General features: G+C 49.8%; 1 pseudogene; it reads left to right on the top strand.

Annotated features, from left to right (window-relative positions):
* The first annotated feature begins 1,614 nt into the window (after window positions 1–1,614).
* Window positions 1,615–18,900, top strand: LOC144274054 (zinc finger protein RFP-like; annotated as a pseudogene).
* Window positions 18,901–26,906: the final 8,006 nt, after the last annotated feature.

The following is a 26,906-nucleotide window of genomic DNA, read 5'->3' as shown; positions in this document are numbered from 1 at the left end:
TTTCCTTTGGAATAATTTCAATCCAGTCCAAAGGATTTCCTCTTCCATTGTGTCTTCAGCACCTTTCCTAGCAAACAGTTACCGTTCGAGCACAGGTTTCCAGTTTCAGGCTGTCCCAGGGTGAGATGGCCATGAAAGGGGTAGTAGCTCAACTGAACCTATCCCCAGGTGAAGGGAATAAGTCCAGGGGTCACATGAGAAGGAGCAGCATGTAACTAGGATCCAAGCCTGTTGGACGACATAAGAACAGCCTGTGCTCGGCCAGGAGAGAGACCCACAATGGGAACAGGCCTGGGAGGGGCTTGGATAGTCCTTTCAAGTCAGTTTCAGTACACAGTAGGGGATGGAACAGCCAAACTGCTAGGGTTGGGAGCTGAGCCTATCATTGTCACTATCATTGACCCCATTTTAGAGATGTGGAAACTGAGGTCCAGAGAGGGGTCTGGCCTTAAACCTGAATCTGAGCCTGGGTTTACTATGTGTGTAGAATCTGTCGACTGTGTGGTTCTTCCATCTTCCTCAGAGACACCTGGGGCCGACTGCTGCTGGAGACAGGATTCTGGTGTAGTTGGGCCCTGGATTTGATCCAGCCTGGATCAGCGTCACTATGTTCCAGTGACAAAATTGAGGCAGCAGACTGAGTAGCCCCATTACGGAAACTAAACCAAAGCAAAATCGGAGGTGGATTTAAGCAACTTTTTACACATCAGTTTCATTTCTCTCCTCAGACAGACAAGGTTTAATTTCTGCCTACGTTCCCCACCCCTCCAAATCACCCAAAACAAGCCAATCTGCTTTGGGTGGGCACCGGTCCATGTCCGTCATGCCAGTGGCCGACCGCTAGTACAGCCGTAATACCACCGGACCCCCAAAAGACCCCCCTCAACAGCGCACCACCCCACCAGAAATGCCCCAAGCATCACTGGCCAACAGCGGTGGTGCTGTGCACGCCACTCCCTCCCCCCACAACCTCAAACCCAGCCTGGCCACTCCCCAGTCCTCCCCGGCCCCAACTTGGCCCAAGCTATGCTGCAGCCCCCCCCCAGCTTTGCAACCCCCTGTCACTCACTGCCTGCGTCCCTCCTCCCCCATGCAGGTGCAACACCACCACCAGAAATGCACCAACAGAAAGATCACTGACCACAGCCCACTGTTATCAGCTCACCCAACCCCCCGAGCAGTCCAGGCAGGAGGCAGGCGGTGGGGAGAGAGTAGGCATTGCAGGGCACGGACACACACACACGCATGCATGCAACACTCTCACCGCGAGGACCTCACTTAGGGAAGACGAACCCAACCCACAGCTGACTGAGCTGGATTCCAGGTTCCCTCCTTCATCTGTAATGCCCTATCGGGCTGACCTGTCGCACTGGCCTCTCCCCCATTGGCCCTGGGCACTGTCAGTCTCAGAGTCCTGGTTTCTTCCCCTCTCCTTGCTTTGGGTGTTGGGAGAGGGATTGGGCAACAGGGAGCCAATCATGTTCTCCGGCAGGACATTTTAAAAAAAAACAAACAAACAAACAGCCAAAAAAGCCCCCAAAGAAGCCACGTGAAAAATGCCCTGTTGGGGTTAAGCCACATCTTAGATCCCTGTGACACTGTCTGCAGGGAGCCATGGCTGCAGTGAATCCTCTGAAAAGCTTCCGAGATGAAGCAACTTGCTCCATCTGTCTGAGTTTTTATAAGGATCCCATGTTTTTAGATTGCGGGCACAGTTTCTGCCAAGCCTGCATCGCCCAGTGCTGGGAGGGATCGGATACAGCTGTCTCCTGTCCTCAGTGCAGAGAGACCTTTCCCCAGAGGACCCTCAGGCCGAACAGACAACTGGGGAACTTTGTAGAAATAGCCAAGCAGCTGAGTTTCCAAACAGCAGCAGGAGAAGTTGGTGCAAGGCGCACCAGGAGCCTTTCAAACTCTTCTGTAACCAGGACCAAATGCTCATCTGTGTGATCTGCAGAGAGTCCCAGGCTCACCGTACTCACAGGGTGGTCCCCACAGAGGAGGCTGCCCAGGCCTACAAGGTAGGAATCTGCTGTGCAGGGTAATTACTTCGGTTTGGGCATGTTTGCAGTTTTTATTACAATAGCTTCTAAAGGCACCGAAATCAGGGCCCTTGTTGTGCGAGGCTCTGTACAAACACACAGACCGTCTAAACCAGTGGTCCCCAAATTTTTCCCCTCAGGCTCTCCCTTACCCTGGCTATGGCCCCCCACCCGCAGCTGCGGTTAGGAGCTGTGAGTGGGGCCACAGTCAGAGGCTGGGGCCACAGCTGTGGGGGTGTCTTGGGGTTGGAAGTGGGGCTGCCGGGAGTCGGGGGCTCAAACTGGGTTTGGGAGCAGAGCCAGGGTCAAGACTGGGGCTGGGAGTGGAGCTGGGGTAGGAGCCAGGGCCAAGGGGGCCATAGCAGATCTGAGTGGCACTCCCTTTCTGCCCCTTGTTGGGGCTGGTCTTGGCCCTGCCATGCTCCCTCAAATGTTCCTCCATGCTCCAGTTTGGGGACCACTGATGTAAACAGTCAAGATAGACAAAGGCTGGGGATTCTGAAAGGTACTTAAGGTGTCTATACCCCAGATTTAAGAGGATAAATCTGGAGTTTAGGCACCTAAATGCCAGTTTTCGGCTCCACTGCAATCCCCAGAATTCCTGTAGGAGCCCAAAAAGAAAAGGAGGACTTATGGCACCTTAGAGACTAACCAGTTTATTTGAGCATAAGCTTTCGTGAGCTACAGCTCACTTCATCGGATGCATAAAAGTGGAAAATGCAGTGAGAATGTTTTTATACACACAGAGCATGAAAAAATGGGTGTTTATCACTTCAAATGGTTTTCTCCCCCGACCCCACTCTCCTGCTGGTAATGGCTTATCTAAAGTGATCACTCTCCTTACAATGTGTATGATAATCCACTTTTATGCATCCGATGAAGTGAGCTGTAGCTCACGAAAGCTTATGCTCAAATAAATTGGTTAGTCTCTAAGGTGCCACAAGTACTCCTTTTCTTTTTGCGAATACAGACTAACACGGCTGCTACTCTGAAACCTGTCATTATGGAGGAGCCCAGACTCACTCAGTTCCTGTGTATTCAGGGTACAACTTCTTTCAGTGCCTGTGTTTCTGTCTCTGGGCATGTGCACAGCTACCCGCCATGGCATCTGGCTGCCTGTCTCCTGGCCACACCCAGAGCAATCCATGAGCTGGGGAAAACCAGGCATTCTGCTTCTCTCCTCTACGGGGCCTGATCTGGTGGGCATGCTCCGAGACAAATCAAAGGAGTGGGAGGGAAACAGAGGCACAGAAGCGGCAGTGACTTAACCAAGCTCACAAAGCAGCTCAGTAGGAGAGCCAGGAATTAAACCCTGGCCTCCCCATGCCCATCCTAGTACCCTAGCCACTAGACCATACCGCCTCTCATCACTCCTGTCATGCAGTTCTCTACCGTCACATTACCAACATCTCAGCACAGCTGCAGACTGGAGGCGTAGCGCCCCAGCTTGAGCATTTCACAGCTGATGACCGCTGCTTTCAGGCGAGCCACAGGAAAATAACACATGGTCAGCAGTGTTCTCAAGGAGTTTGTTCTCTGCTACTTTCTGACGCATAAGGTGCCCTGAAAGATTTCTGTTTAAGAAACAAAGGTTAATCTGTGTAACTTTTTCCTCAAGGAAAAACCAGGATGATGAATTCCCGTTTTCCCGGGTTTGCTGAAGGATGGTCACTTGGCTGCTCCTGAAGCAGAAATCATGGGCGACGGGTATGACGGGCCAGGGGAGGCACAGCCCTGCGTGGCCCCCTCCACCCCCAGACTCCCTCTTGCTTCCTGCTGGGGATCTGCAGCTCTTCCCCCGTGGCTGGTCTGGGGGGGCCTCTGGCAGAAGGGGCCAGACTGGGGCTTAGCCTCCCTGAACCAGTGGCTCATGTCCTGCCCATACAACCTTTGAAGTTTTGCAACATTCTAGGGCCCACGAAGCCCAAGTGGATTGGAACCTTAAAAAGCCTGTTGGACAGAGCAATCCCCTCGGGGCAGAATCCGCTGTGCTGTACGCCACGCTAGCTGTAAGGACGAAGTGGGCTGTATTAGTGCCACAATAAGATTAAAGGAATAAAATGGCTGATTCCCAGGGCCATGTTGAACAAGCCCTTTCCCCCATGCCGAACAATCGAGCACAATATTTATGCACCTTGTGAGCGTGTTGGATTTTTAACCAGGAGTCTCTTTCTCCCAAGTGTTCATTAGGCACCGGTGTTTAATGTACTGTTTTTTTTTAAAAAGTGTGTTAAACATTCTTACCAAAACTCCCTTCCCTTTAAGTTGCTCAGCTTTAACTCTCTGATGTCCAGCTTTCTTTGTATAGTTTTCTCTGTCATTGCCTGGGAGCAGGGCACCCTACCCTACACTGCTGAAAAAGGGATACGACTTCAACCCTTTGCCCTGCAGCACTTGGAGGATTCGCTGGAGGCAAAGGGCTGTTCTAGACAGAGTCCCTAAGTCTCTATGTTAGGTCTGGTGCCCCCAAGGCCTCTCTCTTCCCTGGCAGCATGACATATACAGCATAGAAGGAAAGTAAGCAGGGCTGACAATGGGGCCTGAGATGCCCAGTTGCCATGAAATGAATGGGAGCTGTGCTTTTAAATCCTCTCTGTGGCTCTGCAACACCTCACCCCTGGGGAATTACAGAAGAAGATCCTTCGAGCACATTTTCAAGAGCACCAACAGACTTTAGGGCCGAAGTCCCATTTGCAAAGGAGATTTAGGCCCGAATCCCCAAATGCACTTGGGTGTTGTGATGCTCAGCGCTGCAATGCCTAACTTTTAGGCACCTAGAAAATCACTAAGGACATAAGAACGGCTGCACTGGGTCAGACCAATGGTCTATGTAGCCCAGTATCGTGTCTTCCAACAGTGGCCAATGCCAGGTGCCCCAGAGGGAATGAACAGAACCCAGCAGTTGTCAAAGGATTAATTCCCTGTTGCCCAGTCCCAGCATCTGACAATCAGACAAGCCCTTACGGTTGCCGGCCTGTAATTGCCAGGATTTCCTCTGGAGCCTTTTTAAAAAAGCTGGCTTTCCATCAGCTATCCTCCAGTCATCTGGTACAGTTTGGAACAACAAATCCTGAATTAGGCATTTGGGGGGAGAGAGGCATCCACAGAAGCCAGCGTGCTAGCTGGGGAGACTAGCCCTCCGGAGATACTGATGAGAGGGGTGTGTCCTAAGCCCCAACTCCCCCAGAGTTTGGTGTAGGAATGGGCCTGTCTCTGATCCACACCTGGGAACCCCTCTCCTGGAGTCGAGTGGCTTAGCTACCTAAGCTGTTTCATGCAAGATGGAGTTCTGCACCTGTGTTGCTCCGCACAACGTGGCCGGGGAAGAATCATAGAATCCTAGAATATCAGGGTTGGAAGGGACCTCAGGAGGTCATCTAGTCCAACCCCCTGCTCAAAGCAGGACCAATCCCCAATTAAATCATCCCAGCCAGGGCTTTATCAAGCCTGACCTTAAAAACTTCTAAGGAAGGAGATTCTACCACCTCCCTAGGTAACGCATTCCAGTGTTTCACCACCCTCCTAGTGAAAAAGTTTTTCCTAATATCCAACCTAAACCTCTCCCACTGCAACTTGAGACCATTACTCCTTGTCCTATCCTCTTCTACCACTGAGAATAGTCTAGAACCTTCCTCTCTGGAACCACCTCTCAGGTAGTTGAAAGCAGCTATCAAATCCCCCCTCATTCTTCTCTTCTGCAGACTAAACAATCCCAGTTCCCTCAGCCTCTCCTCATAAGTCATGTGTTCCAGACCCCTAATCATTTTTGTTGCCCTTCGCTGGACTCTCTCCAATTTATCCACATCCTTCTTGTAGTGTGGGGCCCAAAACTGGACACACTACTCCAGATGAGGCCTCACCAATGTCAAATAGAGGGGAACGATCACGTCCCTCGATCTGCTCGCTATGCCCCTACTTATACATCCCAAAATGCCATTGGTCTTCTTGGCAACAAGGGCACACTGCTGACTCATATCCAGCTTCTCGTCCACTGTCACCCCTAGGTTGAAGACTTTCTTCATAACCATTAGCCTGGGGGTAGGGCACTCACCTTGTATGTGGGAGACTCCAGTTCAAGTTCTGCCTCTGCCTGGTGAGGAGAAGAGATTTGAGTCTCCCACCTCTCAAGAGTCACTTGTGACATTGCCATGAGCACCGTCCTGGAGCAACTTGAGAGGGAGATGGAAAATCAATGGTAGTTGAGAACCCAACTTCATGAGACTTCTTTGAAAATCCCAGCTTCAGATAATGAAATCAGCACTGCAATGTATATAAATTGCACAGAGGACAGACTCCTCAGCAGGCTGACCTTCCCCCCCACCTCCAACATTGTTTTTCTTGCCTCAGGAACAAATTCAAACCCAATTGAACACACTGAAGCAAGAGAGAGGAGAGCTTCTGGAGTGGAAACAGGATGCAGAGACGCAAAGCCAGGAATATCTGGTAGGTCCCCATTGTTATGGTCCAGAAGTTACATCAGTCAGGGGTGATATTTCTCTCTGTGGGGAGAGTGTCAGCCCTTGTCTACACGCAGCACTGCTTTGATTTAGCTATGGCTACATCTACACGGCACACCGCTGGGGGCATCCTGAAGGGTATGTGTAGCTACACAGCACAGTGAGAAACAGGCTGTGTCCACACTGTCATGTGTAGCTACATGTGTGAATAAAAGACTCCAGCAGGGGGAGGCAGCAGAGCGGCCGGAGCCTTCCTCCACTCCCTGGAGCCTTTTCCTGTGGTGGGGAAAGGCTCTGGCACTGGGGAAGCAGCAGGACACTCAGTGTAGATGGGGGAGGCCCTGCTTGGAGGCGTATAGAGTCCTGTGCGTAGGGTTTATACCCAGAGGGTTCAGGCATATTGCAATTCTACTTGCTGAAGCCATGCCTCGCCATCTACACTGCTATTTATGCCCATGTTAGCGGGTGCATATAGTGTACGTCCTCTACACACCACCACAACATTTGTGTAGTACAGATGTACCTCAAATCACTTTTTAATGTAATGTCTTTGTTCTGGTGCAAGGCCCTCACAGGCAAACATTTTGAACCTAGTTTAATTTGACCCTAGTGTGGTGTGTAGGGTTCACCTTGTCCAGTTAAACTGAGATAAAATGTGCTAACTGGGAGCAAGGTCAAGCTCAGATCAGGGTTAGCTGTGATGTATTGGGGACCGAGAGACTTTGTCCGTTGGACCATATGAACTGGAACCATAAACTCACTGAACGTTAAATCTCACAAAATGAGGGTCAATCCATCCTCATGATTGTATCCACCCAGTATATACCGCACCTGAACATAGCTATTATATGAACAACGTACCCTCATGTCTCAATGTCTGTACTTTGACCCCTTAACCTCTTACCCCCAATCGGGGATATTGCAGAGTATGTATTCCTTACGCCACTCGATCTGAAACCGAACTTCGCTCCTCTTGATAATCCGTACATTATTCCCTGGTATCCAGAAACGTCTACTCCGGGGGTTCTCAAACTGGGGGTTGGGACCCCTCAGGGGGTCACAAGGTTATTACATGGGGGGTCGTGAGCTGTCAACCTCCACCCCAAACTCCGCTTTTCCTCCAGCATTTATAATGATGTTAAAAATATTCAAAAGTGTTTTTAATTTATTAGGGGGGTCGCACTCAGAGGCTTGCTATGTGAAAGGGGTCGCCAGTAAAAAAGTTTGAGAACCACTGTTCTACTCTGTACCGTTCACGGTTTTTTTAAACATCATCTTGATAACCTCAAGCACTTTGTCTCTTATTGAGACACCCTTGCAGGGTGTGATCATGTTTATCTTTGTTTATCATCCCTCTGGGCTGATTCCTCCACTGGCTTCCAGTTTCAACTCAAAGCACTGATCTTATTCCCCACACATCCAGCTACAAACACTGATTTCAGGGGAGATTTTCAAAGGCACGTATGGTGATTAGGTGCCTAATTCACATGGACTGTCAGTAGGACTTAGGCACCCAGTGGCTGTTTTGTATCTCAGAAATCTTCCTCCTGAATCTCCACCAGGCACAACTGGTTTCCTCTGGGACAGTGTAATTAACAGAATGCCAGATGAAACATGCAAAAGCTGGAGAAGAAGCATTTTGCATGGTGTGTTTTGTAACTGGTGTTTTATGTGGATAACCAGCAGAACCCTTTCCTTCTTCAGTCCTCTCCACAACTCTCTGCCAATGTATTTCTGATTCTGAGTCAGACCTCCCCCCTTCCAACCTTTCTGCTATTGGAAGATTCTAGATGATCAACAGAATATACTAAGCCACTCAGACCTGAAAACTCATCATTTTAGAGAGATTGGGTGCCATTTTCAGAAGTGCCTAAGTGATTTTGGAGCCTAGGGTTAACAATTCTGCAAGTGGTTAAGGGCCAGATTCTCAAAGGTATTTAGGGGCTTAAAATGTCCTATTTTCAAAAGTCACCTTCAAAGAAACTTAGGCTCCTTAGCATCCAAAGTGACCTTTTGAAAATGGGAACTGGAGGCATAAGTCCCGAAGGCACTTTGGAACATAGTCTCTCAGCTGGCCTGAATGAACGTCAGGCATATTCTCCTGAAATCTCAACCATATGTTTGTAGTAGGTTGATATGAAAAGAGGGCTCTAAGAACTGTTCCTATCAGGGACATGGGGAGAGATGTCCAACTTTCTCATTTGTGAAAACCGGATGCTGAGCACTGGAACCTGCCTTGTGCCCTGCCGCCACTTTCCCTCGAGGCCCCGCCCCCCACTCCTCTGTCCCTCTCCCACTGTCGCTTGCTGCTCTCTCCACCTCCCTCCCCCTGCCAGCTGAGCAGAGCTCTAGGGGTGTGGTGGAGGTGACTGGGGCAGGGTGGGAGAGGGAGAGCCACGCTCCAGGGGTGGAGGGGTGATTGGAGCAGGATGGGGGAGATGCCGGTACTTTTCTCCCCCCCATGGAGCCATCCCTGAGTGCTCCTCCAAGCTCCAGCAGCAGCTGCTGTTCTTCTCGCCCTCTGGTGGTGGAAGCCAGTTACTGTGGGTAACCGGACTTCTCATGTCCAGTCAGCAGTGCTGACCGGACCCTGCCAGGTTTCCCTTTTGACTGGACTTCCCAGTTGAAAACTGGACATCTGGCAACCCTTGTCCTTGATCTGTCCTTTCCTGTTTGTGTCCCTTCATTATAGGGAAAGATAGAAGCTGAGAGGCAGAAGATCATGTCTGAATTTGAGCAACTGCGGCAGTTCCTGGACGAGCAAGAGTGACTCCTGCTGGCCCAACTGGAAGAGCTGGACAAGGAAATTGTGAAGATACAGGATGAAAATGTCACCAAACTGTCTGAGAAGATTTCCCGTCTCGGTGACTTGATCAGTGAGATAGAAGAGAAGTGTCAGCAGCCAACAAGTGAATTCCTGCAGGTGAGACAGTTAGAGACACCCACATCCATGCCCAGGGAAGGGAGAGATTCTGATTGATTAGCTTTGGAGTTTATTAAGTTCTTGGAGAGGTCCTACTCCACAATGGAGACTGTCAGTGTGTCCTTTAGCGAAGCGAGGGAAAACAAAATGTGACATTTCTAATACTTCCAATGTGGAAACAGTTTTGCTGTTTTAAAGGCAGATGTTTCAGGCCTTTTTGAGACATCCTGTGTAAGCCCCTTCATTTTCAGTTTAAACCAATTTTTACCAAAAAATGTCTGGGTTTTACAAAAAAGTATTATTCAGGTTTTTCTGATTTTCATCGTACTTTTGTATGATTCAAATATATACAAAAAACTTGTTTTATTAAGAAAATACAATACATTGCATGAGATCTCTGTATTCCGATAATACATGAGTCTGTGTGTATATGCAAAGCTGCCTGCTGAAGAAAGAACGTATTGTTCTAGCAGATGCACACAATAAACCAACAGGCACGCACAGAAGCTCTGAAGTGCGTGTGCGTCTGAACCTACTGATAAATCACACGCCCACCAAGTACACATTTCAAACTGTTAGTAGACAATGGGTTAAAGATTTGACGCACTAAAATGGGAAGAAAATGAATATCTACATCAGAATACATTTCAGAACATAAGGAAGTATTCAAAAGGGTTAAAGAAACAACAGGAGAAAAGGATGAAGTTGAGCGTATGCGCTGCAAATGGTGTGGCCCAATTATCGAAGGTGAATATTTATAGACTAATCGTTCTAAGCAAAGCTTTTGATACGGTCTCCCACAGCATACTTGCCAGCAAGTTAAAGAAGTATGGGCTGGATGAATGGACTATAAGGTGGATAGAAAGCTGACTAGATTGTCGGGCTCAACAGGTAGTGATCGATGGCTCCATATCTACTTGGCAGCCAGTGTCAAGCAGAGTGCCCCAAGGGTCAGTCCTGGGGCTGGTTTTGTTCAATATCTTCATTAATGATCTGGAGGATGGTGTGGATTGCACCCTCAGCAATTGCACCTGCAGATGACACTAAACTGGGAGGAGGGGTAGATATGCTGGAGGGTAGGGATAGGATACAGAGGGACCTAGACAAATTAGAGGATTGGGCCAAAAGAAATCTGAGGTTCAACAAGGTCAAGTGCACTTAGGACAGAAGAATCCCATGCACTGCTACAAACTAGGGACCGAATGGCTAGGCAGCAGTTCTGCAGAAAAGGACCTAGGGGTTACAGTGGATGAGAAGCTGGATATGAGTCAACAGTCTGCCCTTGTTGTGAAGAAGTCCAACAGCATTTTGGGCTGTATAAGTAGGGGCATTGCCAGCAGATTGAGGGACGTGATCATTCCCATCTATTCAGCATTGGTGAGACCTCACTTGGAGTACCGTGTCCAGTTTTGGGCCCCCCGCTACAAGAAGGATGTGGAAAAATTGGAAAGAGTCCAGCGGAGGGCTACAAAAATGATTAGGGGGCTGGAGCACATGACTTATGAGAAGAGGCTGAGGGAACTGGGATTGCTTAGTCTGCAGAAAAGCAGAATGGGGGAGGATTTTTTGATAGCTGCTTTCAATTACCTGAAAGGGGGTTCCAAAGAGGATGGATCTAGACTGTTCTCAGTGGTAACCAGATGCCAGAACAAGGAGTAATGGTCTGAAGTTGCAGTGGGGGAAGTTTAGGTTGGATATTAGGAAAAACTTTTTCAGTAGGAGGGTGGTGAAGCACTGGAATGGGTTACCTAGGGAGGTGGTGGAATCTTCTTCCTTAGAGGCTTTTAGGGTCAGGCTTGACAAAGCCCTGGCTGCGATGATTTAGCTGGGGAGTGGCCCTGCTTTGAGCAGGGGCTTGGACTAGATGACCTCCTGAGGTCCCTTCCAACCCTGATATTCTATGATTCTACACCAGTAACCTGTTTGTTCAAATGAAACGTTTTATTTGGGGATTTCAGATATATTGTTTTCTTAAACTCAGGAGGGCCCTTGTGCTTTGAGTTCTGTTTTAGTTCTGCAGCAAACCACAGGGATGAACAGAATTCAAAGCATTCATCTACTGAATACTTTTTCTCCCTGTCTTTCCATCCACCAAAACAAACCCCGATATTTAATCAGAAAACTTAATAGTTTTCTGCACTGATTTGCACCTGTTTTTATTGTGGTAATAAACACTGATAAAATCCCAGGAAAAATTAACTAAAATAAAAACTGAAAATGAAGGGCCCTAACAATATGAAAGCAATAAAAGGCACAACTCCACTTTCTAGGAAGTGGGAGATTAGGAAAGCAAAGTTCTTTGCAGGGCCTATTAAGAAATGAGAATGAATCCAGCTTCCAGAACTGCTGAGCAGAATTGCATACATGGAGAAAGGCAAACGCTCTGGACACAGCAGTTGCATGTGGCAGTCAAGGATTCATGCGTCTGATCAGTCTGTTTGAGCAAATGCCATTGGCATAGGCAAAATAGAATTTAGAAGGAGAAAACCCACAGTCATGGTGTGTTCTTAGGGGTCCCATTCCATCGAAATCTGTGAATGGACTTTTGAAGTTGCTAACTGCAGAGAACTGCATCTCGAGCTCAACTAGGGATGGCAAAGCAAGTCCCCTGCAGAGCAGGAGCGATCCCCATCTTGTGGCACTTGGGACTGAACTTTCTCTTTTCTAGGACATCAAAAGCACCTGGAGCAGGTACGTGACTCCTTCCCACTCCCCCTCACGCATCGTGATGCTAGAAGGGGACTTTCCCCCCAGGGTCAGATTTTGCAGGGCATTTAGTCACCTGAGATGTAGCTAGGCACTTGGTGGGGTTTTCCAAAGCAGCTAAGCGAGTTAGGCACCTCCCATTGTGATTAGCGGCAGTTGGGAGCCTGCCTTGGTTAGGTGCTTTTGAAAATCCCAGGAGGCACCTTTAAAAATCAAGCCTTAAGTGACTTGCCCAAGGTCATGCAGGGAGGCTGTGGCAGAGCAGGGAGTGGAACATAGGTTTCCAGAGTCCTACAGCAACCCCTTAACCACTGGAGCATCCTTTCCCGTGAGATTAGGCCCTTCTCTCTGAGGGGCAGCCTGTGGACCCCTTACTCTCTTTAACTCCCATTGGAGGAGCTAGGCATTTAAAAACTCCAGTGAGGAGATTAATTGTCTCACCAGTGGGAGTTAGAGGCTCTCATTGAGCCCACAAGAGAGCAGCCTCTGGTAGCTCATTCTCAAGAAAGAAAAGATTTAGGGTGTTTCCCCCTTCCCCCCCCCAGGTGTGAGAAGGTGAAGTTCGAGAAACCAATGGCTGTGTCACAGGATGTGAGCGAGAGAGTTGGCGTCTCTTCCCAAAGAAATGTTTGTCTACAGGAGGCTCTGAAGAAATTCAGAGGTAACTTAACAGTTATTTGGGCTCATGATATGGCGATGGCACATCGAGATGTGCCTCTGACTGTGGAAGGAGTTGGACTCTAGCCTATTAGTTCTCAGCTCGTCACAGCTAGACGTCTGTGGGTGGGATGGGGAGGGCTCAGGGCTGATGCCAGTTCGCCAGGCCTCCACTTGGATTGTCTCAGACCCAACCATGGGTGTCAAAATTGGCCACTCAGCATTTCAGAGACACACTATCGCCAGATGTTTTAGAAAATGTTGAATTTCACCTCCATGGCTGGGATTTTCCAAGGGATCTAAGGGATTTAGGCCCCATCTCTCTCTGACTGTCAATGGGAGTTGGCCACCACGTGGCCTCAGCCCTTTTGAAAATCCCAGACTCTGTATCTCAAGTTCCTCCATCTTGAAAAAGGAGAAAATAATGGCCAACCTACCTTGTTGTGCTAATTAGTGAATGCCACCGAGTGCTTTGAGATCGTTGGAGTAAGGCAGGAGATGGACGATATATTTTGGACGATGATTTCACTTTAGTTTGGTCTCACTGGAAAGGTCTCCCCATTCCAATCTGCCTCTCGTTCTGTGGTCTTTTCCTTTGGGCTGTCTCTCAGAATTACAGCACGGTTCCATGCCGTGCTGCGACAGCCGTGTCAGCCCCAGGATTATAGACAGGGTGGGGGAGGTCATAGCTTTTATTGGACCAACTCCTGTTGGTGACAGAGACAAGCTTTCGAGCTACACGGACCTGAAGAAGAGCTCTGAGTAAGCTCCAAAGCTTGTCTCTCTCAATCACGGTTACATTAATTAACGGTAGAAATGTCACCAGAGTCAAGACAACATGAAATCACCTCTCTTCCAATCCTTCCTTTCTCTTGAGACCCGGCCCTATGAACTGAGCTCAAATGCAGAGAGAAGGGGTATGGGCTAGATTCACAAAAGGACTTGGGGTGGGGGTGGGGGGGTCTACTTGCCATTTTAGGCACCTCAGTCCCAGAATCAGACCACACTGGGATTCACAAAGACCCCCACTCAGCTGCAACCAAACCTTGTAGGTGCCTAAAATTACTCATCACCTCTATTTTTGCGGTAAAAGTCCCCTAGCCACCTATGTTTCTGCCTCTGTGCATTCGCACTGCAGTTCCAGTCCAGCTACCAAGACACCTAAGCCCCAGAGAGATACACGAACTGGGGAAAGAAAGGGGTTCCTCCTCCTAACTCACCTACAGGGCCACAATCTGAAATGCCTGCTCTGAGCACGCTTACTGACTCGGGCCCTATATGTGAACTTACCCAAAAGAACCAGGCTCTAGGGAAAGAGGAGCTCCCTTATAATGTATAGCTCTGTGATTAGGGTACTGACCTGGGATGTGGGAGATCCCCAGTTCCAATCCTCTGTCCCCCCGAGGGGAAGAAGGGATTCCAACAGGGGTCTGATATAGGCCTCTCTGTTGCCCCTTTTGAATCTGATCCACTGTGTATAAATAATTGAGCAGCGGGACAGGCTTCTGGGCGTCCCTCCCAAGAGCGTGCTCTAACCACCTGGGACGTTCTCATGATTTCTCTCTGCCTCTGGCCCAATGAATTATTGATTATCCCCAGTGGAACCTCTCCCACAGGAGAGCATGTGGGCACCCCGCATCAGACAATCGTGCAGCCCAGAGATTAGGGCGCTCCTTGAGAGGCGGGAGATCCCATTTCAAATCCCTGCTCCCTCTGCGGCACAGGCTTGACTTGAACCAGGGGTCTCCCAAAGGCCAGCTGAGTGCTCTAACCACAGGGCTAAAAGTTATGAGCGAGGTGGGTTTCCTTCCCCCGCCAGGCTTCTTGCAAAAAAAATGGCACAGGTGCTGGTCATCAAGAGAGGGCTCGCAGCTGAGAATCCCACCCCGAGGGAGGCGCCTACGGTGCTGCCCAGATTCAGTCGCCGAACTCCCTGAGGGGGCCGGGGCTTAGCACACCCCCGCACCTTGGCATTTCCCACTGGCTGGCGTAAGCAGGGAGCCGCCTAGCATGCTGGCTTTTATGAAGCTCATTCCAAGGCGCATCTCTCTCCCCATTCATGGTGCAGATTGCCTGGGAGCCTGACTCTGGCTTTGTGAATCACAGTGACTTTCTAGGTGCCTAAGCGTTGGGTGTTGTGATGCTAAGCGTCAGCTTGCCTAAGTTTCTTTGTGAATCCAGCCCCGTTTTCATGAGGCTATTTTCCTACAAGAAAGGGGCAAATCACCTCTCCTCTGATCTTTTCTTCCTCTAGAGACCCTGCCCTATCAACTGAACTTTCTGATCTCCAAGGCAGAGAAAGAGGGTAAGTTTCCATAAGGATATTTTCCTACAACAATTATTAATTAAAATCTCCGGATTAATTTTTTAGAAGACACTTCTGAATTCAAACAGGAGAGGTTTCCACCAATACAGAGTCATGGATTCCAAGGTTAGAAGGAACCATTATATCATAACGGCCAGACTGGGTCAGACCAAAGGTCCATCTAGCCCAGTATCCTGTCTTCCGATAGTGGCCAATGCCAGGTGCCCCAGAGGGAATGAGCAGAACAGGGAATCATCTAGCCCATCGCCCATTCCCACTTAGTGATGTATGAATGTGCACATACTACTTACAATTGGAAAGTAGGGTACATTTTTTAGGTCCAATAATCAGCCTTTAGGGCACACTCAGGTCACGTTTTTCTGCCTCTGCAATTATAAAGACTAGAAATTTGCTCTATTTTTATTTTTTATATGAAAGACAAGCTTCACTACTGGAAAACATCATTAACACAGAGTGCAGGTTGACCATCAGTGCCTTGTACTCTCCCAGAACGTGAAAGGAACCCATATTTCAACCTCTGAAAACTGGGAAATAAACAGTTAAGGAAGTGTCTCCCACCAGTTCCTGTGCTATACTTCCCTCTCACCCTAGCATCAGGAGCATGGACTCATGTGCTGGGCTCTATCCATCCCCAGCTGGTGGAAGGTTCCTTGTGGGGAGACCATGCTAAGGCCAGTACTGAACCAGGCAGAGAATCAGGACTGCAGCGGCAGTCAAAAAAGCAAACAGAATGTTGGGAATCGTTGGGAAAGGGATGGATAATAAGACAGAAAATATCATATTGCCTGTATATAAATCCCTGGTACGCCCACATCTTGAATACTGCGTGCAGATGTGGTTGTCCCATCTCAAAACAGATATATTGGAAAAGGTTCAGAAAAGGGCAACAAAAACTATTAGGGGTATGGAACAGCTGCCATATGAGGAGAATTAATGAGATTGGGACTTTTCAGCTTGGAAAAGGGACGACTAAGGGGGGATATGATAGAGGTCTATAAAATCATGACAAATGTGGAGAAAGTAAATAAAGAAGTGTTGTTTACTTTTACTCTGAAACCTGTCATAAAAACTAGGGGTCACCAAATGAAATTTCAGAGTAGCAGCCATGTTAGTCTGTATCCGCAAAAAGAAAAGGAGTACTTTTGGCACCTTAGAGACTAACAAATTTCTTTGAGCATAAGCTACAGCTCACTTTGAGCTGTAGATCACGAAAGCTTATGCTCAAATAAATTTGTTCGTCTCTAAGGTGCCAAAAGTACTCCTTTTCTTTTTTCAAATGAAATTAATAGGCGATAGGTTTCAAACAAACAAAAGGAAGTATTTCTTCACGCAACGCACAGTCAACCTGTGGAACTCCTTGCCCGAGGATGTTGTGAAGGCCAAGACTAACAGCGTTCAAAAAAGAACAAGATAAATTCATGGAGGATAGGTCCAGGAATGGCTGTTGGCCAGGATAGGCGGGGATGGTGTCCCTAGCCTCTGTTTGCCAGAAGCTGGGAATGGGCAACAGGGGCTGGATCACTGGGTGATCGCCTGTTCTGTTCGTTCCCTCTGAAGCACCTGGCATTGGCCACTGTCAGAAGACAGGTCCATCAGTGGCTATTAGTATCCTATCTTCCATGAATTTATCCATCAGTTCAAGGAGTATTGTCTCTCCCTGGAGGTTGGTGCTCCCTGTGGTTCTGGGAACTGTCCCTTTAAGTGGTTTGGCTTCCCAGACAGGAAGGAGGAGCATAGCAAAAGCTCTGTGATACAGAACCCTGGATAAAGAGGGTTTCATTCAAACATCATGCTCCCAGCACGATTACTGAACACCACACTTGCAATCGTGTTGTGTCCCCATCCTTGTCCCATGAGCACCACTGGAAGCTGGGAAGGGGCTCTCTTCGGATCTCATAGTTACCTATCTGGCCCCCACCACAGCGTCTGAATACCTGGCATCTTTTATGCCCATTTGACAAAAAGGGAAGCTGGACTGCAGAGAGAAGAAGGGACATGCCTGAGGTCACACGGCATGTCAGTAGCAGAGTGAGGAATAGAGCCCAGAAGTCCTGGCTTCTAACCTCTACACCATGCTCCCTCCCCGAAATGCGTGTAGTGCATTGGATGACTGTTACACATCCCTCTGGTGTGGACATTTAGTGCCACCGAGAAGTCGAATTCCCAGTGCACCAGAGAGCCCAGTGTCTCTCTAGCAGGGCTGCTCGCTACTTTCTCCTGGTCCAAGTGGGTGGAGGGGTTCTCACCCCATGTGCTGTACTCTTGGGCTGGGGCCTTTCCACCAGGAGATGAGGGATGAATAGGGCAGCATGGAAATGCATGAAAAGCTGAAGCTGGTGTCCCTGTTAACGTCCTCTGTCTGCTGCCTCCCCTGCTCTGTTCTGTTGCTGGATGTGGAGCACCCCCAGCAAGGGTGAGGGATCGGGGGAGGAGACCGAGATCCCCTCTGCCACGCATCCACAGGATTCGTGCTGCAGCCCCCGCTTTGGAACAGTCTCTGGGAGGAGCCCCTTCGATGGGCCAGACCCCCAACATCAGCCCCCTCTTCCTCCAGGGTAAGCCACGTGGCTTCACCGACTCCTTAGGCTGGACCTCTGGGCCTTCAGCTCTCCTGCCTCACAACATGAGCTGTGTTCAGTGCGTCCACCTGAGACAGGCCCCTGCGGGAGCCCTCTGTGATCTCAGGGAGCAGCACAGCTCTGCAAGCACCTGCAGTGACACTCAGCCACCGCCGTCACTGTCAAGCCCCTGGGGTTATTAGTCCCCTGCTCTGCACCACAGCACAGGAAGACCTTGGTTAGCTCAGAGAAATGAAGGTTACAGTATAGTCCATTCTGGGGAGCCGGTGCCCAGCCCTGCAGTGCAAACCCCGTGGTTCAAGCTCTGTCTCCCTGTCCATCTGATCTGCTTTCTCAGACTCCCAGGTGTGCCCCCCACCATAGGTGCCGATTCTGTAGGTGCTCCGGGGCTGGAGCACCCATGGAAAAAAAATAGTGGGTGCTCAGCACCCACCGGCAGCCCCGTGGATCAGATCCTCCCCCTCCTCCCCTCCCACCCGCTGGTGGCCCTGCCAATCAGCTCCTTCCCCTCCCTCCCAGTGCCTCCTACCCACCATGATCAACTGTTTGGGCAGGGGGAGGAGCAGGGGCAGGAAGAGGTGGGATAGGGTGGAGACTTGGGGGAAGGGGTGGAGTGAGGGTGGGGCCTGGGGCAGAGCAAGGGTCAAGCACCCCCAGGAAGTCCGCTTCTCTGCCCCCCTACTGCTTCCTGCAGCCAGCACGTAACTTCCGCTTCACCCCTCCCACACCTCTAGTCCTTTGTTCCCGAGCCGGGGCGATGCAGCTCAGCCACAGAGGCGGGGAAGGCCGTAGCTCTCCGGGTTGCTGATCATTATGTTTCCATGTCCGGGCAATTGGATTTGCCATTGTCTGCTGAGGACCTCAGGCCCCAGACAGTGACATGGGCAGCTTAGCCTGCCCTGAGAGCAAACACTCCTGTATCACCCACTGGGTAACAATGCTGCATATTGGGAAACTGAGGCACATACAGGCTTCATTAAAAAATTGCAAAAAATCCCAGTTTCTCACACCCTCCTAACAATACCTCCTTGATGCCTGGCGGGAACCATGGGGAATTTCCTGCTCAGCTTCAGCCAACAGGCAGCTCCCCAGGACTGACACTCAGGGCCCACCCCAGCCAGCCCATGGCTACTGGGGAGCCTGAGAAATGGTCCTAGCCTCCCACAGGGCTGAGCTCTGCCCGTAAGGGTCTGTCTGCACTGCAGAGTGAACCCTGGGGCTCAGCACCCAGGTTAGCCTGGGCTGGGTGCAAGGAGCCATGCTGCTGAGCCTGACCTCATTTACTGGGTCCTCACGGGTGCTGCTGTGGCTCTAGGACTCTGGGAGCACATCCCCTGGCTGACCAGCTATTCTGAGTTTCTTTCCCAGTGATTCGTGGGGTACCCGGTCTGTCTTTCATGGGGGAATTGGGGAAGGCACTGGAGGGCTATTTTCCCTCAGGTCAAGCTGGCAGTGGCATTCGGGGGGAGGCTTTTCACCTTCCTCCGCAGCATGTGGCTGCGGGTGATGTGCCAGGATTATCTGGGGGTATCTCACCGAATCATTTCCCTGCATTGTGGGGGCCTCGGGCACTGGTGACCCTCGGGGCCTCCTCTTCTCTGCCTGTGGCACATCATAGCACGGTCGGCTGTAGGCTGTCAGGCTTTGGGCTAATGTTGGTTGTTGCGTTAGGTGGGTGCTGGGTGGGGTTGGTGGCCTGTGATATACGGGAGTCAGATTAGATGACCTGATGGTCCCTTCTGGCCTCAGACTCTCTCACTCTCAGCACTGGAGTGGTTTAGCCTGCACAGAGGTGCCGACTTCCCCAGTTCCCCAGGGGGTGCTTGACCCTTGCTCTGCCCCGGGCCCCACCCCCACTCCACCCCTTCCGCCAAGCACCCACCCCGGCCCCATCTCCAGGGTGCAGTTGATTCAGGCTTGGAGCATGGCCTAGACACCCAGCCCGGGGACTGGGGACAGGGGAGGTAGCTGAGAATAGGTCAGCTCTGTGCATGTCCCAGGCACACAGCAGTGCGAGCAGGCTGGGAGAGCCGACAGCCGGCCAACTTGGGGCATGGCAGACACACAGCGCTGAGAACTTGCAGAGTTGGGGCATGACACGGACATAGCATGGACTGGGGCGGGGGGAGCTGCAAACAGTCATGCCTAGTGCATGGCAGAGACGCGTGGTGCTGGAAGTGGGGTGGGAGCAGCCACGCTCTGTGCATGGTGCAGACATGCAGCGCTGATAACACAGAATCAGCTGAGACTGGGGTGGCTGATGAGAATGGGCAGGCTCGGTGAATGACACAGACTCTGTACCTCAGTTTCCCCATCTGTAAGCTAGCTGGGCTCTTCCAGGGCAGGGCAACCTCCTTTGGCTTGCTTGGAGGACAAGAAATAAGTTTGTGTTGTACAGGGCTCTGGCGGGGGTTCCACGTTCACAATCGCCCCGTGTTGGGAAGTGAGGGGAGGGCGCGGTGGGGTGCATCAGAAAGGAGGACACTGCAGGGTTGTGCTTGGCGAGACGAATTTTGGATGATCTTCATGTGGCCTTCACTCAGAGTAGCGAGGAAGGGAAATTGCATCTTGTTGCAACATTGTATCCCTCTGCAGAGCCATCCTTGGAACCAGACGGGTCCCCAGCGGTGCTCCAGTCACTGCCCTTTTCCCACCATGGTTACATTACATGTTCTGGGCCCAGGTGGCTGCTTCTCCGAGGCCCCCTCAGTCTGTCCCAGGATGCCCCCTCCTGCAGCTGGAATCGACAAGGGAGCTGGGAGACTCTGTGTAACCCCTTACCTGTACAATGCAGGGGTCCCAGTACCAGTTCCCTTCACATACACTTTCCTGGGCCATTGGTCCTATGCCCTGACCTGGGGTGAATCTCTGTCTAAAGGGGAATGAGGAGCTCTGTTTGCACGGTCCATTGAGTCCCTGACCTCTCCACTGAGCCTCGCACAGAGGGGCACGATCAGTGGAGAGTTTGCTGGTTACCTCGGCGTGTGATGGAGACGTCTACACCCCGAGAACCAGGCTGAGATCCCAGCGCATTTCATGCAGCCCCCTGAGCAGCTCCCCAATGGACTTTCAGCCACTGGCCACATGGGCAGGATTTGGGTTATTAAACTGAAACAGACCAGCCAGAAAGAAGCATCTTTACTTAGTCCCAACCCCAAGGCTTTGACACTCACTTTGTTTCTCCCCAGAACAAGGGGTTGGGGGATGGCTGAATCTTTCTCAGGTGCCTCTCTGAAGGGAATCCAGAGAGAACTAGGTCAGATGTAAGTCGAGCAGGGGAAAAGAGGGGAGGTGGGCAGTGGGCCAGGAAGATGAGCCCAGGAAACTCATGTTTACAGATTGGCCTTAAGATGTTTGTTTGGGCCTGCAGAGCTATGTCTTGCTGCCCCATGGCTGTTCACTATTGCCTAGTCTTTCTAAGGCTGCTCTGCAGATGGATGGACTAATGATTTTGTATCTCCCCACACAGTGCTCACTAGGGCCTCACTGGTGTAACTGTTCTCTCTTTTCCCCTGGCTTTCTAATGAGTTTGTCTTTTAAAAATGCTAGCATCCTAATGGGGATTTTCTGAGCTGTAGCTGACACTAGAGATTGACAACATTAGCTCCAGCATTTAGTCAAGCTTGTCCCTGTAAATTTCACACCACTCCTAGGGCATGCTGGGTTACAATTCTTACCATAGCCTGCAGGGGCTGTAACTTTAACTATGGCCTGATTCCAGCTCAGCAAATGTGAGTCTCTTCCAGGGTGTAGGGAAAGCCCAGTGTTTACTGCATACGGAGTTTGCGTCCCCAGCAGAGGTTGCATGGGATCCAGGAACAGCTCACCCTCACCTTAACCTGTCTAAGGATCAGAAAAGTGTCAGACATGAACACACACGACAGGACCTGCCCAACAATTCTGACAGATTTAATTCTGCTGTGTGCACTGGTCTCTGAAGGATTCCTGGCAGGGAAACATCACTGGGAGGTGGAGGTGGGGAACAGGGAAAGCTGGACCATTAGTGTGGCCAGAACATCAGTGAAGAGAAAGAGATGGTTCTGTGTAAAACCTGAAGAGGGCATCTGGGCTCTGAGATTCTGCTGGAAGCAATTCCAGGCTCTCACCTACCCACGGACCTCTGTGACTCTGAGCATAAGACTCACAAAGATCAGGGTTTATCAGGGCAAGTGGCACTTTACGATGCTGATAGCAAGACCCCAATCTTCATGTTCAATTATTCTTTCACTGAGAAAATCTTCCCTTTCTTTTCTCTTCAGCCTCCGAGATCATACCTTAAAACTGTGCCCCTGAAAGCCAATAAATGGATTTCATTGGGTGTCATTTTTTCCCTACTGTTTACACAAGTCTCCAAGTTACGAAACTGGAAAGAGAAAGGATTTGAGCAACGTTAAAAGAAAGGCTCAGATTCACAAAGGGACTTAAGCAACTAAGGCCTGGTCTACACTACAGAGTTAGGTCGAAGTCTGGCAGCTTAAACGCCGACCTAATAATGTCAGCGTCCAGACTACAGTGTACTTCCCACCGACCTAACTCCAGGAGGTGTCCCACAATGCCCCATTGTGACCCAATCTGGTCACTGTTTTGAACTCCGCTGCCCATCAGCCAGGGTCACAGGAACAAGCCCCTCCTGTTTAAGGACTGGGAGTTTTTGAAATTCCATTTCCTCTTTGCTCTGCATGGAGAGCTCACCTAGCAACTGCCCAGCTGAGCAGGCTCCAGGCTCCCAATGCTCTGCTGCCGGCACCGCTCAGGGGGTGGTGGAGCTCCTGGGTCTGTGGAGAGAAGAGGCTGTGCAGGCCCAGCTCCGATCCAGCGTAGAAATGTGGACGTCTATGAGCAGATTGCTCAGAGCGTGGGGGAGAAGGGCTAGAAGAGGGTCCTGCAGCACTGCCATGTGACAGCCACGGAGCTGCGCCAGGCATACCAGGAGGCGAGGGAGGGAAGCAGTCGATCTGATGCGGCTCCACAGACATGCTGCTTTGACAAGGAGCTGCACGCTGTCCTCTGCGGTGATGCCATGCCACCCCCGAGCCCCATGGCTACCGGAGGAGTTGGAGTCATGGGCCACCGCAGCCAACCCTGAGGATGAGAATGGGAGACAGGCGAGCAGGGGGTTGATTTTCAGATTCAGGGCTTAAATTCAGCTGGAGCTGTCCGGAGTGGAGCTCTGGTAAATATTTTCAACCCCCATGGAGTTTTTATCGCATATTGGAGGAGGGCATGGGGGGCTCCGCGAAATACACTACAAGAATGTAAACCCTGATCAGATTAAACTCTGTGTTCTAATCTGTAATGGACCGAGACTAATAAGAAATAACACCGCCTTCATTCTGGGGTTTACAAACACTTGCCCTGAGGTTTAATGCTGTAGAACACATTTCCCAATCACAGAGGTACTTTATTTGTGTCCAGATTTAAAATAGAAATGTCACACTCCTAGCAAATGGTGACAGGAATGCCCCCGTCTGTCATAACGCGCTGCCCCTGGACCAGAGCATGAGGAAAGGGAGAGGTAGCACTACTGTGAGAGGGGAACCCCCATCATCGCGCTCTGTTACCCCTGGGCCAGGAGATGGGGAAAGGTGACAGGTAGCAAATTGCGATGGGAATGCTCCCTCTGGACGGCAGGATGGGGAAAGGCAAAGGCAGCAAATTGTTTCATGGCAGTAAAAGGGAGAATAGAGATGTCAGTAGCAACTACAGGTTGCAAATTGTGCAGGCAGCAGTTCGTAGTGTTGAACTAACAACTTAAAATGCCTTGTTCAAAATTTTAAGTAACACTTAACTTTCAAATGCCTGAACAGCAAATGTAACTTTTCTTGTCTGCAGAGTGAACATTGGCATTTTTATCTGTTTGAATAATCAAAGTGGTGCTTTCCGTGCCTTCTTGGCTGCAAAGATTTGAACTGCTTCCTGCTGGAGGTCCACCGTCTGGGCCAGCTCATGCTCTGTTGAGATGGTTGCAAGGCCGACCAGCCTCTCCTGTGTCATTGTGGAGCACAGATGTGTTTTTATTAACTGCAGCTTGGAGAAGCTGCGTTCTCCACTGGCAACTGCTACAGGAAGTGTTAGAAGCATGCGCAGAGCAACAAAAGCATTTGGAAAGAGGTGGGTCATCTTCTTTGTGCACATATATTCCAGGACAGCCTTTGGAGTTGATCCTGCTGAAATGTATCTTGAAAGGGCTTTCAGTTCATCACCTAAATCACTCGCATCAATATCGCGCATGTCATCATGTGTCAACACTGTCTCTAGTGCCCTGCATTGCTGGTGTAGGTCTTCTTCAGGTACAGTGAGGAGTTTTGGAATATCATACAACATCCCAAACATACTGCTGTGTTCCTTGAGCTGCATGAAATGTTCTTCAGTTGACTGTATTGCACAATCTAGCACCTGGTTAAAGAATTCAACTTTGAATTGTTGTTTGGGGTCTCTGATGGGATTATCCCGTGCCTCGTCATCAAAATGTCTTCTTCTGCGGTGACTCTTGTATCCTTGAATGGGTGGGAAAAAAGCTTCAGTGTCAAGTTCCTCTAACAACTTCTCTGCACTTTTCAAACATTTTGAAATCCCTCATCTGAGCGGTAAAACTGTAGGTATGACTTTGCTTTGTCCAGTTGTTCCATTGCTCCAGATATGTCAAGGTCAACACCTTGGAGTCTCTTGCTTACAACATTTATTTCAAACATTATGTCATGCCACAACACTAAGCTAGACAGAAATTTGAAGTTATGTATGTTTCTGGTGATTCCATTTCCCTCTGCCACTGTTCTCCCACAAACAGTTCCTGTCATAGCATTATCCTCCATAATAGCAACTATGGCATCATCTATCTTCCCAATTTGGTGTTTGATAGGCTTTATCGCCTCCACTCGACTTTCCTATTGTGTGGCTGTCACGGAGTCCCTGGGTGATGCTCTGGAACTGCTCCCTACGAAGCCAGTCAGGACTCTGGGGAAGTCTCCTTTCTGGGAGCAGACTGTCTGCAGGACACACAGCGCACACAGCTTCCACCTTCCTGCATCTGACCTCAGAGCATTCAGCATCCTCTGCCACTCCGTGCGCTTCCCACAGCGAGTCCGCCCAGGCAGGCTCCTGGGGAAGCCAGAGGGTCCTGCACTCCAACTCCACAGTCAGAGGTGACTCTCAGCCAGCCAGTAAAACAGAGGTTTATTAGACGACAGGAACATGGTCTAACACAGAGCTTGTAGGTGCAGAGACCAGGACCCCTCAGCTGGGTCCATTTTGGGGAGCAGTGAGCCAGACAACCACGTCTGTACTTCACTCCATGTCCCCAGCCAGCCTCAAAACTGAAACTCCCTCCAGCCCCTCCTCTTCTGGGCTTTGTCCATTTCCCGGGCCAGGAGGTCACCTGATTCCTTTGTTCTCCAACCCTTTAGTTCTCACCTTGCAGGGGGAAAGGGCCCAGGCCATCAGTTGCCAGGAAACAGGGTGTTGGCCATTCTCTGTGTCCAGACCCCTGCACATACCTGCCCTCTAGGGCTCTGCAAGGATCATATGCCCTTATCCCACCACCTAGATACTTAAGAACTGCCTAGGGGAAACTGAGGCACCCCCACAATATTCAGAGGAAACAGTACGAACAGTCCCGCTTCGTCACAGTGGCACACAGTGGTTTCAGAATGAGAGAGGATGTTCCCAGATGTTGCTTCAAAATTTGCCATCGATGAGTTGATGCCGAGAAAAATACATAGACGCTTTGAATTACATTAAAAAATTCAGCAGCCTCACTAGAAGCTGATGCTGCATCACTGACCACCAAGTTCAATGAATAAGAACTGCATGGGACAAAAAAAGCTCGAGGGTTTAACTCTCGGATCTGTGTCTGTACTCCTCTGTTCTTTCCTCTCATGTTGGCACCATTATCGTAGCCCTGACCTCTCATGTCAGCTATCACAATTCCCGTATCTTCCAGCTTTTTAAGAAGCACATCTGTCATACCAGCTCCTGTGGTATCATCAATGTCAATAAATTCTAGAAAATGCTCTCTGACAGTCACCATTGCAGAGACATTTTCACTAGGTTCTGTTGTTGTTACAAAACGCACCATTAAAGTCATTTGTTCTGTATGGCTGATGTCAGGTGTGCAGTCCAGAATAACAGGGTAATATCTTGCTGACTTCAGATCTGCCACCATCTTCTGTTTGACTTTTGTTGCCAGTAACTGTATGATCTCATGTTGAATTGTTTTTCCAAGGTAGTGGTGTGTACACGTTTCTTGGGTGGTGACACTTCTTAGCTGCTCCTGGAATACAGCATCAAACTCAGCCATCAGCTCCACAATTTTAAGATCAGTTAAGGTTAATTTCCATTGTTTGGCACATACAGCTGATCTGAAGTGCCACGCAGTGCTCGGTTTTGGGTAGCAAGCATTCTCACAATGGCAATGAATCTTTTCACAACATTTTGCCAGTAAAGAGACTCTGATGCAATCTTCTCTTGATGCTGATCATCTATGGTGGCCTTTAACCTTAGTCTCATCTCATGCTCTTTCCACCTATGGAATGCTCTCTGGTGATTTGCTGCCTTCTCATGGCATGCCAGATTTCTAGCCAGATTTTTCCAGTCCTTTGTTTCTGCAGAACCCAATGTGGCTGGAACATTAGACGGGAAGAGTTTGCAACAAAACCAGTATGCAGCATTCTGGGTTTTTGAGTACATAAGCCATGGCCTCTCCACTTTGTCACCATTGGGGATTTCACACCAGTAAAGTGTTGGATGAAAACTTCTCTTTTCATTGTCTTTGGGGAACATGAAGTTTTTCACTTGTTGAGGCCAATGCAGTACAAGGAAGTCCCTCGGCTTACTGCTCAAGTGGGTCCACAGTCCTGGATCATCTAGACTTAAGGAACTAAACTCAGGAGCAGCTGTTTCTTGTGCCTCCACCACACTCTTCTCTGATCTACACTTTTCTTCAGGAATGTGCATGGTTACATCCATTTGAGATGGAGACAGGGATGCTGCAGTAGCTGCCAGGTCACCTGTACTCCGACTAACTGGAAGATCAGACATCTCCTCACCACTCACATCCTCACTGGGGCCAGAAGGCTCACCGTGAACATTTGTGTCTGTGTATCTCAGGAGAGCTCCTTCCTGCTTAGATAGAAAAGCTTCCTTCACTTTCTTTCTTTTTCCGAGTGCTGCCCCAGAGGGGCGTTTTCTTCTTTCACTCATGACTGCTGTTCTGTGCCA

This window comes from Eretmochelys imbricata, chromosome 14 (genome assembly GCF_965152235.1).
Source record: "Eretmochelys imbricata isolate rEreImb1 chromosome 14, rEreImb1.hap1, whole genome shotgun sequence".
NCBI lineage: Eukaryota > Metazoa > Chordata > Testudines > Cheloniidae > Eretmochelys > Eretmochelys imbricata.
The sequence above is the reverse complement of the archived record's forward strand: the minus strand, read 5'-3'. Positions and strand labels throughout refer to the sequence as shown.